The sequence below is a fragment of the Ovis aries genome, chromosome 2 (assembly GCF_016772045.2).
Source record: "Ovis aries strain OAR_USU_Benz2616 breed Rambouillet chromosome 2, ARS-UI_Ramb_v3.0, whole genome shotgun sequence".
Classification (NCBI taxonomy): domain Eukaryota; kingdom Metazoa; phylum Chordata; class Mammalia; order Artiodactyla; family Bovidae; genus Ovis; species Ovis aries.
This window is the reverse complement of record NC_056055.1, coordinates 183,284,405-183,299,593: the sequence shown is the minus strand read 5'-3', so window position 1 is coordinate 183,299,593 and position 15,189 is coordinate 183,284,405. Positions and strand designations below refer to the sequence as shown.

Sequence of the window (15,189 nt, the reverse complement as noted above, 5' to 3'; positions counted from 1 at the left end):
TTAACTTACTGAATTGCATTTTAAACTTTCCGCCATATGTAGAAGCAACAGTTGTCAGTTTAAAAAGAATTAACCTCTTTTAAACATACATGATTCATAGCTTTGTCACTTTATATCAGATATGTACTGAGAACAGTAACAAAACACTGCTCAACCTAATGACCAGAGAAAGAATGAAAGGAGGGAACAGGAAGAGTACATGGCTATTAAGGGGGAGAGGAAGGGGGGATATCAAAGGGGTCCCACCATTCATTTTCACTCAACTGTTCCCTATCAAGGCCAAATCCCAAAATTAGAAGATACAAGCTGGCCATTGCCAGGCTGCCTTCATTCCTCCTGAACCCAAGACTGGAGCCTGACTTCCCCTGAAACCACTGCAATATTGATCCCTGCCAGTCTCAGTGCCCCAGTTGTCAAGACTATTCATTCCTTCTTGAAGCATTTCCTCAATAACCCTACAGAATAGTCAGCTCTCCTTGGTATTTTTTCCTAGACTATCTAGCTAACGCCACACTTCACTAACTTTTTGCCAATACTAACTGGACATAGGTCATTATCACTTAAGTTTTAGCACCCTTTCCCCTTCGTCCCCCATTATACCCACACTGCTTTCCTTTTCTAGATTGCCAATCTTCAGTGACCAAGCCTAAAATCTTGGAAACTATCACCAACTGACTTCTAGGTCCTGGCAAGAGTTCTCTTTGGCTTTACCTCATACCTACTCCAGAGGTCTCCAATTAAAATCCAAAATGCCAAAGTCCCACTCCTCAGCCCAATATCTACAAACCTTTTGGCGGATTATAAGCGTACTATCAATACAATACCAACCTTTCCAGATCCTTTCCCCTTCTAAGCCTGAGTCTGGTCTCCTTGGCTACAAGCCTACCAAGTCCTGACAGCTCTAAGCTTGACAGCTCGCCGACTCTACCCCTTCATATCTTCGAGGTCGCCCTTCCCGCCGTCCGCCAGCCTTCTTTCCGCCCGGGCACACTTCCACTGTCCAGGGAGTCTCGGCCTCTCCTAGGCCCTCTCCCTGACCCAGACGTCCCCTTCCGGATCTCGCCGACCCTCCTCCAGGTAAGCGGAGCCCCGGAGGCCCCATCTGTGGTCCTGGCTCCTCACACTTGCCAGGAGGGTTCCCAGGTTGCAAAAATGCAAGCAGTTCCTCCCCCCGAAGGCACCCCTTTCCTCAGGCTATTTCCCTCAGCATCAAGTCACTCGCGCTTCCCTAGGGGACCCCAACTCACCCCCGCCTCCGCCATCTTCTGGGACCGGCCCCCGACCCCCCTCCGCCTCTTCCTCCTCCCCTCCCACAACTCCGCCCGAGCTCCACTGCGCCTGTGCGGCCGATGCTCAGACGCTCAGACGATCAGGGCAGAATAACTTCCGGTTCCCACAGGGGCCAGGTGGAAGGCCGGAGAGCCGGGGCAAAAGAACTTCCGGTCTCCGCGAGGGTAGGGGCACCTGTAGGCGTGGACCGTCGATTGGTGGAGACAACCAGATCAGCTGTTGTTTGCTGACCGGGCAGTCGTGGGTTGTGAGGATTGCCCAGACCCTATGGGCGGTGCCAGAGAATCGTGCAGCTACCCACGCAAACCTTTGGCGCGTCCTTCTCTTCGGAGCTGAAATTGGAGTTCTGGAGCGCAGGTCGCCGGTCCTCCTGCAAAGGATGCAGACAGTATCTTTTGTGATTTCGCCGACCTTTATTCTTTACCTTTTTTTCCTTCCCTTCTAAAGTCATAACTTCTTTGGGGAGAGAGCATAATTGATCATTCTCTCTTCTCCATCCCGCAGCACTTTATGCGGCATTCATTAATAATCGTTCCCCAAATTTGACCAGGTAAAGCGGTATGGGGACAGTTTTCATAGAAAGAGCTTTTGAGGTTTACAGCGCAGTCGATTTTGCGAAGTAAAATACAAACTACTAAGAGGAAAATACAAAGTAGAGAAATTACAACCCTTTATTTGTCAGAAGTAGTATCATAATATGGTTGTGGTCAGGTTACAGTGTTTTTGTGGAAAGTTTTTACATGAAGTTTGGGCCTGGAATTACTGTTTAAGAGCTGTGCAAAGAAGTGTATTGGTGAAATTCGTTTGTTTTGTTTTGTTTTGTTTTTACTTTGAACTGATTAATGATGCTATGTTTCTGACTTTTTTATGGGTATGTTTATTTGTGAAAAATTTGAAGGCGATATTAAATTTGCACCAAAATACACGTAAGCAAGTATTTACATGGCCTTTCTTATTTTCTCTATGGCCTTTTTTATTTTGTTTAATGTTTCCTAAAGGTCGTAAATTTCTCTCCTGTAGGTTTTCACACTACCAGTAGGAAAAAAAAAAATGGATAAGGATGAATTATACTGAATGGATGAGCAATTTTGAAAAGAGAAAAGCACCCAGAAAAGACAGTAACTTCAAAATGTCCTTACATCCGGGGCCCTCTTTAAAGCAGCATGAGTCCTATTCATCAGCGTCTTGCCTTTTTCAAACACTTAAAAATTGTCTTCAAGAAATTACTTATGGAAAATTTTATCCTGGAGAGGCTTTTGTTTTAGTTTAAATATTTATTGATTTCAAGAAGAGACAAGACCTAAAAAGCAAGAACCATGTGGCACCAATTTCTAAGTTTCTTACATCCAACACAGTCATTCCTATTGCGGTATAGAGCAGAATACAAAGTCCTCAGGAGAAACACAGAGAACCACTGTCTTCTGATTAAGTTTGGGGACAGTTTTCATGGATTATAAGGAGGCAGATATTATGGGGCTGTACATTCTGGTGAGAGCTCAGAGATGGGAAAACTTGAAATAGATGATGGAGCCTGGCGCACGGACAGATGTCTTGAGACATGAGATCTGAATGTCATACTCATGAATTTGGACTAAGCATTTGTTATTATCATGGAAACGTGAAAATCGCAAATTGCTTGATGCCAGAATATAAATTGATGAAGAACTGTGAGAAATTGGAATAACTGGGTTACTTTGAAACTGGTGTAATGTGGCTGAGAGAACACTGGTGAAGGATTCTTGAAACCTGGTGCTCTGACAGCATGTGTATAATCATGTCCAAAAAATTCACTTTTTTTGGCCTTTTTTCTCGTTTGTAAGATGAGGGATTGGTCTAGGTTATTTCTAAGGTCCTTTTCATAGGCAAATGTATCAATGATTTGATAATTCTGTAACTTAAGAAAAACATTTTTTCCATTAACCTTACATGTTGTTTGGCTTCCCAACTGAATGGGACAAAAGATAAACTGGAAAACAAAACCTTTCTTACTTAGCTAACATACACACCCACAGAAGTTTATTTACCTTGTTAAAGTGAGATGTTGTTAGACTAACATTAATTATTGCCCAAGAGTTGATGACTAAGCCTCTAAGAACCTGGACTTGGAAGCCTTACCCAAATTAAAACCATCTCCCTGAGGAAAAAAAAAAAAAGTGTTACATTTTTCCTAGTCAAGAGCTAGAAACTGGAACACTAGTGACAGCAGTACTAGTTTTGACTTAGGAATACATATAGCTGTGGGACACAAAAAGTCAAGGATTTTTGCCTTTTTGAGAGTCCAGGATGGACTATTTATTCATCCAATCTTTAACAACGATTACCTGAACATCATGCACCGCCCCCCCCAGGCACTTGGCACTGAATCCCAGGAGGAAAGTGACCTTTTCTGCCTTCTGAAGTTTGCAGTACATTTGGGGAAACACACAGTAAATAGTTAATATATAATTTCAAAGTGAGACAAGTGATGACAATGAACATCTCCCTATGCAATAGAAAATAAAGGGGGAAACCTGGAGGCTAGATATGACTTCAGGTGTGACTTGAAGATAGGAATCTTCTAAGAGCAGGGTGAAGAGCAAGAGTGAAGGTACTAAAGCTGCAAAATCTGTACATTCCAGGAATTGAAGGCAAAGCAGCTAGTGGCTAGCGATTGAGAAGGTTACAAATTAAGATTGTGCGTTAACATTGTGACGTACTATATGCCAGTGTGTGTGTGTGCGTGTACGCGCTCAGTCACATCTGACTCTTTGTGACCCCATGGACTGTAGACCTCCAGGCTTCTCCATCCATGGAATTTTCCAGGGAAGAATACTGGAATGGGTTGCCATTTCCTATTCCAGGGCATCTTCCCATCCCAGGGATCGAAACTGCGTCTCCTGTGTCTCCTGCATTGGCAGGTGGATTCTTTACCACTGTATCACCACTATGTGCCAGGCACTATACTGAATTCCATTTCTTTTCAGATGCTCCAAACCCCTTCAAAACAGTTACTACATAGTAGATGAGAAATTAAGATCAAGAGCTGTGTTCTCAACCTTGGCTGCATAATAAGATCACCTGTGAATCTATTAAAATTTCTAGTCCCTGAGCCTCACCCTCCATATATTCTGATTTAATTGGGCTGAAGTGGGGGCTTGGGCCCTTCTAATAAATCCCTTGTGTAATCTTAACATGAAGCCAGAATTGAGAATTGCAGTCTTAAAAGTTAATTTGCTCAGGGTCAGTTAGCAACTAAGAGGCAGAGGAGGCAGAAATTAAACCTAGATCTGTCTGATTCTAAAACCTGTGCTCTTAGCCACTCATTAGTGCTTAACATTCAACTACATGTAAAACTAGTTACATACTAAGAATTTTATAAAACACAGAAATAAAAATGAACAAGACAAAGGCCTTGCCTTCTATAAACTCAGTCTTTTAAGGCAGAAGCCTCAGTAAATGAAGCTTGGCCAGCTCATGTAGGCAGAAGCAAGTCACCTGAGGACTTCCCTTGAGATTAGTTATGTTCATATTTCAAGCTAGATTGGCACTGAAGGTAACTGATGCATCAGGGAATCTATGTGGGTGGATATTGCAGTCATCGTTTAAAAGGTGGTACAAGCCTGAACTAAGACAATGGCTAGGGTGCAGAGAATGTGCAGGACTTGCTGATTGCTGATGTTAGGGTGAGGACAAACAAGAAAAAAGTGGAAGATGAATTCAGAGTTTTGAGTTTCATAGACTGGCTAGAAGTGAACACCACTGGTCTAGAACAAGAACACAGAACTGGCATCTGGGGTTCAACAAGTTTGAAATACTTGTTGGACATTTAGGTAAAACTCTTGATTAGAGTGTTGGTAATGTGTGTCTGAAATTGAAGTGAACAAATGGATAGAAATAGAGTTCTGAAATCCTTGACCTCCAGGTGATAGTTGAAGGCATGCTTTGCATAGTGTGTATGTTGTGTATGGAATTTTTTAAAAAGATAGCAGACATCGAGAGGGAAAAAAATCCACAAAACCTGATATTGCTATATTTGAACAGTTCAATAAAGCTATTTTTATCCACAGTGATATTAAACCAGTCAACTTGTGAGTATTCATGATGAGATTTTAATACTTTGCAGACCTTTTCTGGCCATACAGCCAATTTAACAGATGATGCATAGTCATAGAATGCAAACCAATTTTAAATATTGGCCAAATATTTAAGAATGCTATATGATGCATTCAAAATGTAATAGAAATATCTTACAACAGTGTTTACATACATAAATAATTTGTATGTCACCTTAGTTTTGATTTTGATTATTTTAATATTAGTTAGACTTAAAAAAATTGTAATGTTCTAGATATAAAACTAGTTAGAAAATTCTTAGGCTTAACTCATACATCTATAAACCAAAACATTCGCAAAATAAATATGAACAAAGGCTTAAAAATGTAATCTTCAAGTTACAGAATGTGAAAGATATTTTTGAAATTGAAGCATTTCAATAAATATTGAAATGGACCAACTGGACATGGAACAACAGACTAGTTTCAAATTGGGAAAGGACTATGTCAAGGTTGTAAATTGTCACTCTGCTTATTTAACTTATATGCAGAGTACATCATGTGAAATGCCAGGCTGAATGAAGCACAGCTGGAATCAAGATTGCCAGGAGAAATATCAATAACCTCAGATATGCAGATGATACCATCCTTATGGCAGAAAGCAAAGAGAGCTAAAGAACCTCTTGATGAAGGTGAAAGAGGAAAGTGAAAAAGCTGGCTTAAAACTCAACATTAAAAAAAAAAAGATGATAATAGCTTCTGGACCTATTATTTCATGGCAAATAGATGGGGAAACAGTGAAAGATTTTATTTTCTTGGTCTCCAAAAGCACTGCGGACAGTGACTGTAGCCATGAACTTAGAAGACACTTACTCCTTGGAAGAAAAGCTATGACCAAACCTAGACAGCATATTGAAAAGTAGAGACATTACTTTGCCAACAAAGGTCCATATAGTAAAAGCTATGGTTTTTCCAGTAGTCATTTACACATGTGAGAGTTGGACCATAAAGAGGGTTGAGCACCAAAGAACTGATGCTTTCAAACTGTGGTGTTAAGAGAAGACTCTTGAGAGTCTCTTGGAATGCAGAGAGATCAAACCGGTCAATCCTAAAGGAAATTAACCCTGAATATTCATTGGAAGGACTGATGCTGAAGCTCCAATAATTTTACCACCTGATGCAAAGAGCTGACTCACGGGGAAAGACCCTGATGCTGGGAAAGATTGAAGGCAAGAGGAGAAGGGGATGGCAGAGGACAAGATGGTTGAATTGTATCACCAACTCAGTGGACATGAGTTTGAGCAAGCTCTGGGAGATGGTGAAGGATGCAGAATCCTGGTGTGCTGCAGTCCATGGGGTTGCAAAGAGATGGACATGACTGAGCAAGAGAACAACAACAACAACAATAAATATTGAAATAATTGTTACAGAATGAATTATTTTTGAGGTAATACATGCTCTTAATTGCAGTTTATCATGTGATGGCTCAATTCTTTTAATACTTCTCTTTATTAAACCTTTATTTGTACAGTTATCCCTACCATTACTTGATGTTCATTTAGAGCAAGTGATAATTTAAATCCATCTCTGATTTTTAATCAATGTAAGACTATTAGAAGTCAATCTTAAGAGAAATCACATAGCAGTACTCTGTTAGAATGTTTTACCAATACAATTCAAAGCACACTTGAATTGATATTTGAAGCTTATCGTGTAACTAAAATCATATCATTTCAAAATTCTCCAATAAAATTATGTACTACTGAGAATATATTCATGTCCTCTAAAGATCTTCAAACACTACTTTGAAAAAAACTATCATAATCTATCCAGTGTTTTTTCTGATTTGTACCTTATAAAATTCCTCAGCATAAATCTCTAATTCTCAAAATGTATTCCATAGAATTAATAGTAACAGGAATATGTGAGGAAAATGGGATTCTGTGCTCATATTTGGTAAGGATTAAGTTCAGTTCAAACGCTCAGTCATGTCCGACTCTTTGCGACCCTGTGAACCGTAGCACACCAGGCCTCCCTGTCCATCTCCAACTCCTGGAGTCCACCCAAACCCATGTCCATTGTGTTGGTGATGCCATCTAACTATCTCATCCTCTATCGTCCCCTTCTCCTGCCCTCAGTCTTTCCCAGCATCAGGATCTTTTCAAATGAGTCAGCTCTTCACATCAGGTGACCAAAGTATTGGAGTTTCAGCTTTAACATCAGTCCTTCCAGTGAACACCCAGGACTGATCTCCTTTAGGATGGACTGGTTGGATCTCTTTGCAGTCCAAGGGACTCTCAAGAATATTCTTTAACACCACAGTTCAAGAGCATCAATTCTTCGGCGCTCAGCTTTCTTTATAGTCCAACTCTCACATCCATACATGACCACTTGAAAAACCATAGCCTTGACTAGAAAGACATTTGTTGGCAAAGTAATGTCTCTGCTTTTGAATATGCTGTCTAGGTTGGTCATAACTTTCCTTCCAAGGAGTAAGCATCTTTTTAATTTCATGGCTGCAGTCACCATCTGCAGTGGTTTTGGAGCCCAGAAAAATAAAGTCAGCCACTGTTTCCACTGTTTCCCATCTATATGCCATGAAGTGATGGGACCGGATGCCATCTTAGTTTTCTGAATGTTGAGCTTTAAGCCAACTTTTTCACTCTCCTCTTTCACTTTCATCAAGAGGCTCTTTAGTTCCTCTTCACTTTCTGCTATAAGGGTGGTGTCATCTGCATATCTGAGGTTATTGTTATTTCTCCCAGCAAGCTTGATTCCAGCTTGTGCTTCATCCAGCCCAGTGGTCTTATGATGAACTCTGCATATAAGTTAAATAAGCAGGGTGACAACATACAGCCTTGATGTACTCCTTTACCTATTTGGAACCAGTCTGTTGTTCCATGTCCAGTTCTGACTGTTGCTTCCTGACCTGCATACAAGTTTCTCAAGAGGCAGGTCAGGTGGTCTGTATTCCCATCTCTTTCAGAATTTTCCACAGTTTCTTGTGATCCACACAGTCAAAGGCTTCGGCATAGTCAATAAAGCAGTAGTAGATGTTTTTTTGGAACTCTCTTGCTTTTTAGATGATCCAGCAGATGTTGGCAATTTGATCTCTCGTTCCTCTGCCTTTTCTAAAACCAGCTTGAACATCTGGAAGTTCATGGTTCACGTATTGCTGAAGCCTGGCTTGGAGGATTTTGAGCATTACTTTACTAGCATGTGAGATGAGTGCAATTGTGTGGTAGTTTGAGCATTCTTTGGCATTGCCTTTCTTTGGGATTGGGATGAAAACTGACCTTTTCCAGTCCTGTGGCCACTGCTGAGTTTTCCATATTTGCTGGCATATTGAGTGCAGCACTTTCACAGCATCATCTTTCAGGATGATGCTCAACCAGAATTCCATCTCGTCCACTAGCTTTGTTCATAGTGATGCTTCCTAAGGCCCACTTGAAGGTAAACATTGGATTAGAAAAAATTAAACAGATGTTGTCAATATGGGGATTCTGAGATCCTATAGTATTCCAGGACAAAATTTGTCCCATAAAACAATTTTTCCTTCTTTGGAGTATCTCACAGAGCTCACAGTTGGCTATGTTTATACACTGTCAAATAAATATCCCTCTCTAATATGTTTAGGAGAAGTTTAAGTAATGAATTTGTATTTTACAGTGAAAAATGTTTATGAAATCCTCTGTCATCAGTCAGTCCATCATGATCTACATAGTAAGCAGGCTCATCCAGCTTATGGCACCTTTGCAGTGCCTAGGGTGGTGCCTAGTCCGTAAGGAGCTCAATAAATATTTATAGGGTTAATTTTTTGTTGTATTTGTTGTCTTATGTCAATAGTGATTGCTACTATTTTGGTTTCATGAACTACATAGCCTCTGAAGAGAGGTCTATGATCAGAAAACTATTTTAACCTAACCTTTTTATATAATAAGTGTATAACTTGAAGTAGCAGAAATATGGGCTTCCCAGGTGGTTCAGTGAGTTATGAATCTGTCTGCAATGCAGGAGACGTAGGCATACGCAAGTTCACTCCCTGGGTTGAGAAGATCCCCTTGAGGATGGCATGGCATCCCACTCCAGTATTCTTGTCTGGAGAATTCCATGGACAGAGGAGCCTGTCATGCTATATAGTCCATAGGGTCGCAAAGAGTCATACATGACTGAAGCAACTTAGCACAGCAAAAATACATTTATCTTAGAATGTTCTAATACAGCAGGCACTAGACACATGAAGCTATTTAAATTACTTTAAAATAAAAATTCAGGTCCTCAGTTGCACTAGCCACATCTCAAGAGCACAGTAACCCCATATGGATGGACACTGAAGTTTTTAAAACTTTTCTATCATCACTAATTTTACTGGAAAGCACTATATTAGATGATTTATGTGAATCAGTCTTCCTCAAAATACTGACAAGAAAAACATTAAGAAAGAAAGGCAAAATCATTATCTACCACCAATTTGTCCACTTAAAATGTGCTGGTACTTTTAGCATATTGGAGACAGAATTATGTAGTGCAAAGGAGTTGCACTTAATTGTGGTTTTTTAATTTTACTTTGGGAAAAAGTCTGAGTTATGGCATTCTAAATGTTCAGACTTGGCACCAGCTTCTTCCAGAGGGACAGGCCAATTTCAAAAGGCAGTTTGGTTTCTCAGCAAGAATCATGAGTGAGTGACCTGTAGAAAGACTATAGCATGTTAATGTGGGCCAAGTTATGAAAAGATAAAAAGCCTCCCACTGGAAACCGTGTTTATTTGAATGTATTTTAAGTATTACCTTAAAAACATCGAAGAGCTAAAAAGATAAAGAGGGATTAGCAGGCAAAAATCTAAGGGAAAATGAGACCCCAGAAAAGTAAGCATAGCAAGGAAGCTGCTCTTGCCCAGAAATTATTTGCTGATTGGGAAAAATTGAAATTCTGTCTTGACAGACTTTTCAGACAAGAGACTATGTAAAATCATGAAGTCTGCTAAGTTTGGGGTCAGAGACCTCAAATTTAAAAGACAAGACCCTGGGACTTCCCCAGTGGTTAAGAATCCACCTCTTTCTCATATTCTTTTCCATTATAACTTGTCACAGGACATTGAATATAGTTCCCTGTGTGATACATTAGGACCTTGTTGTTTGTCCATCTTGTACATATAGTCTGCATCTGCTAATCTCAAGCTCCCATACCCTCTCTTCCCTGCCATCCCCTGCCCCCAACTCTTGGCAACCACAATCTGTTCTTTATGTCTGTGATCTGTTCCAGGATCTTCCTACATCCTTTGTCAGTATTTTGAGAAGACAGGAGTCCTTTCACAGAGGGAAAGGATGAGCCTAAGATTTACTATTAGTTGAGTCAGAATAGAAATCAGATCTGATTCCTAATTCCTTGCTTTAAAAAAAAAAAAAAAAGAATTTATCTTGTTCTCAGGACCATGCTTTAAATCTTTTAGATCATGTAACAGAAATTTTTTTCTACTGTACTAGCTTAACAAATAGCAATAGATAATTAACAGTGACAATCATGGATAATTCTTGGTATATTTGTAGGCAAAGCTTTTATTCATTTTCTTGATAATATGCCCAGAATGTTCAATATAAATTATTTATCATTTTGTAGCTCCATACACTGAGGTCACCCACTATTCAGTAGTAATCACAAATGTGAGCTAATTTAATAGGGACACTTATCTTTTTTTATGCAAACTCAGTAAATATCTTCTGCAATTACTGACCTTAGCTTGCTTGTAATTTTTAAATTGAGGATGAGCTCTATACCACACTCAAACAAACTGGAAGAAAAAAGGAATGATGGAGGTGCTTATAAATCAATCTGGTCACAGACAGGTAAACTAACCTGAATTTTCATGGTTGAATTTCTTCCATCTGTGATAATTAGTAAGATCAATGCTGGCTACAGGAAAAAAAAAAAAAAATGTGGTCAAAGAGTGGGGCAGGATGGGGAACAAGGCAGGTTAAACCTCCAATCTTCTGAAAGAAGGCAGTGAGAAGAGCGTTCACCATTTAGATTTGGCCTTGATGTAACCCTTTCAGGGTGCTTTTTGGGTTTGTTAGGAAGCAGTGATGACTAAAGTCAATAAATTGAATGTATATAAAATCAAATGGTCCCTGTAAGGCTTGGTATGTATCATCAGGCAACAAATAAACTAAACAAAGCCCAAACAAGGTCACCATGGATGAGCAAGCAAATGCAAAACACAACTCTGAGACAAAGTCACTGAGGTATAAAACATCAGGGTGAGAAGACAACTGGAAAGATTATAGACTATAAACTATTTGTCAGAGAGGCAATGATAGAGACCAAGAATAAAGAGGTGACACTAGCTATTAATTATTACAAGGGCCCATACAATTTGAGGTCAAAAAACAAGGTGCTGAGAGATTTCTCTCCTGCTAATTCACCACATGGTCATTCTAGCTCTGCAACACGCCTTCATTCAAATGAATGCACACCTGAGGGCTTATACAGCTTTCAGTCTCCCAAAGGCAATATGAGTATTCTAAATTCGAAATGAACTTAAGCTAGACTCACAGTTGTCTAAAAGTGTATAATGCTTTTATACGGGGATCAAAAAAGTAGTAGAGAATTTCCTCTGGCTTCCCAATTATATATACATGTGGGGGGTACATCTATATACAAACAGCAGAATATTTTGTCTGATCCAAATGGAGGACATAAATGACTAAATATTTCAAAGTTCCTTAAAAGAAGTATGCATAAGGCTAGGTGATGTAATGACTTCCCTGGTGGCTCAGACAGTAAAGCGTCTCTCTACAATGTGGGAGACCTAGGTTCGGTCCCTGGGTTGGGAAGATCCTCTGGAGAAGGAAATGGCAACCCACTCCAGTACTCTTGCCTAGAAAATCCCATGGATGGAGGAGCCTGGTAGTCGACAGTCCATGTGGTCGCAAAGAGTCGGACACGACTGAGTGACTAAACTTTTGACGTAAAATACACGTAATGACGTAAAATTGAAATTTAAGGGCTTGAATTTAGATTTCTTCTGGAAATTGTTGTTCAGTCGCTAAGTGTCTGACTCTGTGACCCCATGGACTACAGCACACCCGGCTTCCCTGTCCTTCACTATCTCCTGGAATTCACTCAAACTCATATTCATTGAGTCAGTGATGCTATCTAACCATCTCAACCTCTGCCACTCCCTTCTCTTCTTACCCTCAATGTTTCCCAGTATAAGGGTCTTTTTCCAATAAGTTGGCTGTTCACATCAGTTGAACAAAGTATTGGAGCTTCAGCTTCAGCATCAGTCTCCTTCCAGTGAATATTCAAGGTTAATTTCCTTTAGGTTTGACTGGTTTGATCTCCCTGCTGTCCAAGGGACTCTCGACAGTCTTCTCCAGCACCACAGTTCAAAAGCATCAATTCTTCGGTGCTCAGCCTTCTTTACAGTCCAGCTCTCACATCTGTAAATGACTACTGAAAAATCATAGCTTTGACTATACAGAACTTTATCAGCAAAGTGATGTCTCTTCTTTTTAATATTCTGTCTAAGTTTGTCATAACTTTTCTTCCAAGGAATAAGTGTCTTAATTTCATGGCTACAGTCACCATCTGCAGTGAATTTGAAGCCCAAGAAAATAAAATCTATCACTATTTCCACTTTTTCCCCATCTATTTGCCATAAAGTGATGGGACTGGATGCCATGATCTTAAATTTTTTGAATGTTGCATTTGAAGCCAGATTTTTCACTTTCCTCTTTCACCTTCATCAAGAAGCTCTTTAGTTCCTCTTCACCTTCTGCCATTAGAGTGGCATAGAGAGTTATCTGCATATCTATAGTTGTTGATATTTCTCCCAGCAGTGTTGATTCCAGCTTGAGCTTCATCCAGCCTGGCATTTTGTATGATGGACTCTGCATATAAGTTAAATAAGCAGGGTGACAATATACACCCTTGACATACTCCTTTCCAAATTTTGAACCAGTCCATCGTTCCCCATCTGGTTCTAACTGTTGCTTCTTGTCCTGCATACAGGTATCTCAGGAGACAGGTAAGGTGGGACCTTAGATTTCCCCAAAACAGGAACAATCAAAATAATTTTCCATACAAATAAACTATTTTAAATGACTTTAAATTCAAAGAGGAAGGGAAGGGGAGGGATAAATTAGGAGTATGAGAAAAACAGATACCAAATACTATACATAAAATAGATAAGCAGCAAGAATTTACTTACAGTACAGGGAACTATATTCACTATCATTTAATAAACTATAATGGAAAATAATCTGAAAAAATATACATATAGAACTGAATCACTTTACTATAAACCTGAAGCTAAAACAATATGGTAAATCAACTATAATAATGTTTTTCAATTAAAAAATTAAATTTTTAACTTCCTTGATATTTGAGAAACTACTTTCTTTTTAAAGCTAGGAACTAATGCTTTAATAATGATTATAGAGAATTAAAAGAACTTAAAACTTCAGAAAAAATCTTAGATTAATAAAATTGATTTTACTATTGATGTATGACAGAACCATCAGTAGAAAAGGCATTCCAAACTGAGTAATATTATATGTTGCTCAGTGATAGCTTAGAGAGTCCTGGTGATGCTCAGTACTCTTGGAGGGTTTATTAGATACCTTAGCTCCAGAAGATCTCATAGCTCCTCTGTTATTTTAAAGAATGATCCTCTCCTAGAGCTCGGTTTTCTTTGAGAACATGTGAGCCAGTGGAAAAGCATGAGCATTGTTTAAAAGGAGGCAGATCTAGGTTCTGATCTCTGCTCTCTATCCCCAGCTGGGTATTCTTGGGCAAGTTGCTTGACCCCTCTGATCCTTCATTTCCTCATTGTTAAAAGCACTTCTTGTTGTAAGGAATACATCTTATAAAGTCATAAAAAATCATAGTCTTGTGGGTATTATTACTAACAACTTTGATATTCTCCATGACAAATGACCTTCGTATTTCTGTTGAATGTCTCCAGGATTGCAGCTTTCTCACTTCTTCATCCTTGCACAAACAGCTCTGTGTATGACAGAGTTCTCCTTAGAGTTCAACTGCACTCACCTTTTTTATTGCTCCTGCCTCTTGACTCCATTCTGTGTGACAGCTTTTTGTTCAGCTCTCCTCCGACTCCACACTCCCCACAGATTCTTGTCCTGGCTGAATATACTGTTTCTTTAGTCATTTTCTATATCACAGGTCCTCTGTCCCCTTACCGTAACTGTTGCTTTCTCTGGACATACTCCAGTCTGTTAATACTCTCCATAGGATTACTTCCAGAACAAACACCAGAGTTGCATCATCATGTCCCTTGTGTTGGATCCTTCTTTTAACAAAATGTCCTATCACAGTAGCATTTTTGGCAACCACATCCCAGTATTAAGTTGTGTTGAGTTGTTAAATTTAAACAACTGAAAATTCTTTCCATGTGCACAAACCACATTTTCTCTATCCTGTTCTTTTATAGTTGTGGGTAGAATTTTGAGTTGTTTGGATGTTTCCACATTGTCCATTGAGGGTGAGGAGTGGATGCCTAATCAAAAGGGTTTATACTTTCCCTGTTGATTTTTTTTCTTAAACCATGTCAATAGTTACTACCTGGAAAGATCTTTGGGGTACAAATTCCACCATTTAACATAATGATGAGCCCTTTCAGCTTTGTGTTACCTACAGCCTGTATCTGCATGCCATGATGTTATCATAATCTTATTCCAAGTCCTTAGTAAACGTTTTGGGTAGTACAGCACCAATCCCAGAGGCCTGTGGTTGGCTCTAAAGGGAGCCCTGCCTTTTAGTTAACATACCTCCATTCATCAGAAATAATTCTTTCCCTACTATATGCCTAGTTCACATTTAGAGGCTATCATTCAGTTCAGTTCAGTT

General features: G+C 39.5%; 1 protein-coding gene across 7 annotated transcripts in view; it reads right to left on the bottom strand.

The window, feature by feature from the left end:
• The window catches only part of INSIG2 (insulin induced gene 2), a 35,424-nt gene extending 20,892 nt beyond the window's left edge, over positions 1–14,532 (bottom strand). For 2 of the 7 annotated variants that reach the window (XM_060411170.1, XM_042243956.2), the window contains exon 1: positions 829–1,285. The gene's annotated coding sequence lies outside the window, so the exon portion shown is untranslated. Of the gene's footprint in view, positions 1–828 lie in introns of all 7 variants that reach the window. The other 5 variants (XM_060411169.1, XM_060411168.1, XM_060411172.1 and 2 more) reach the window with 5 other exon arrangements.
• Between the last annotated feature and the right edge of the window lie 657 nt (positions 14,533–15,189).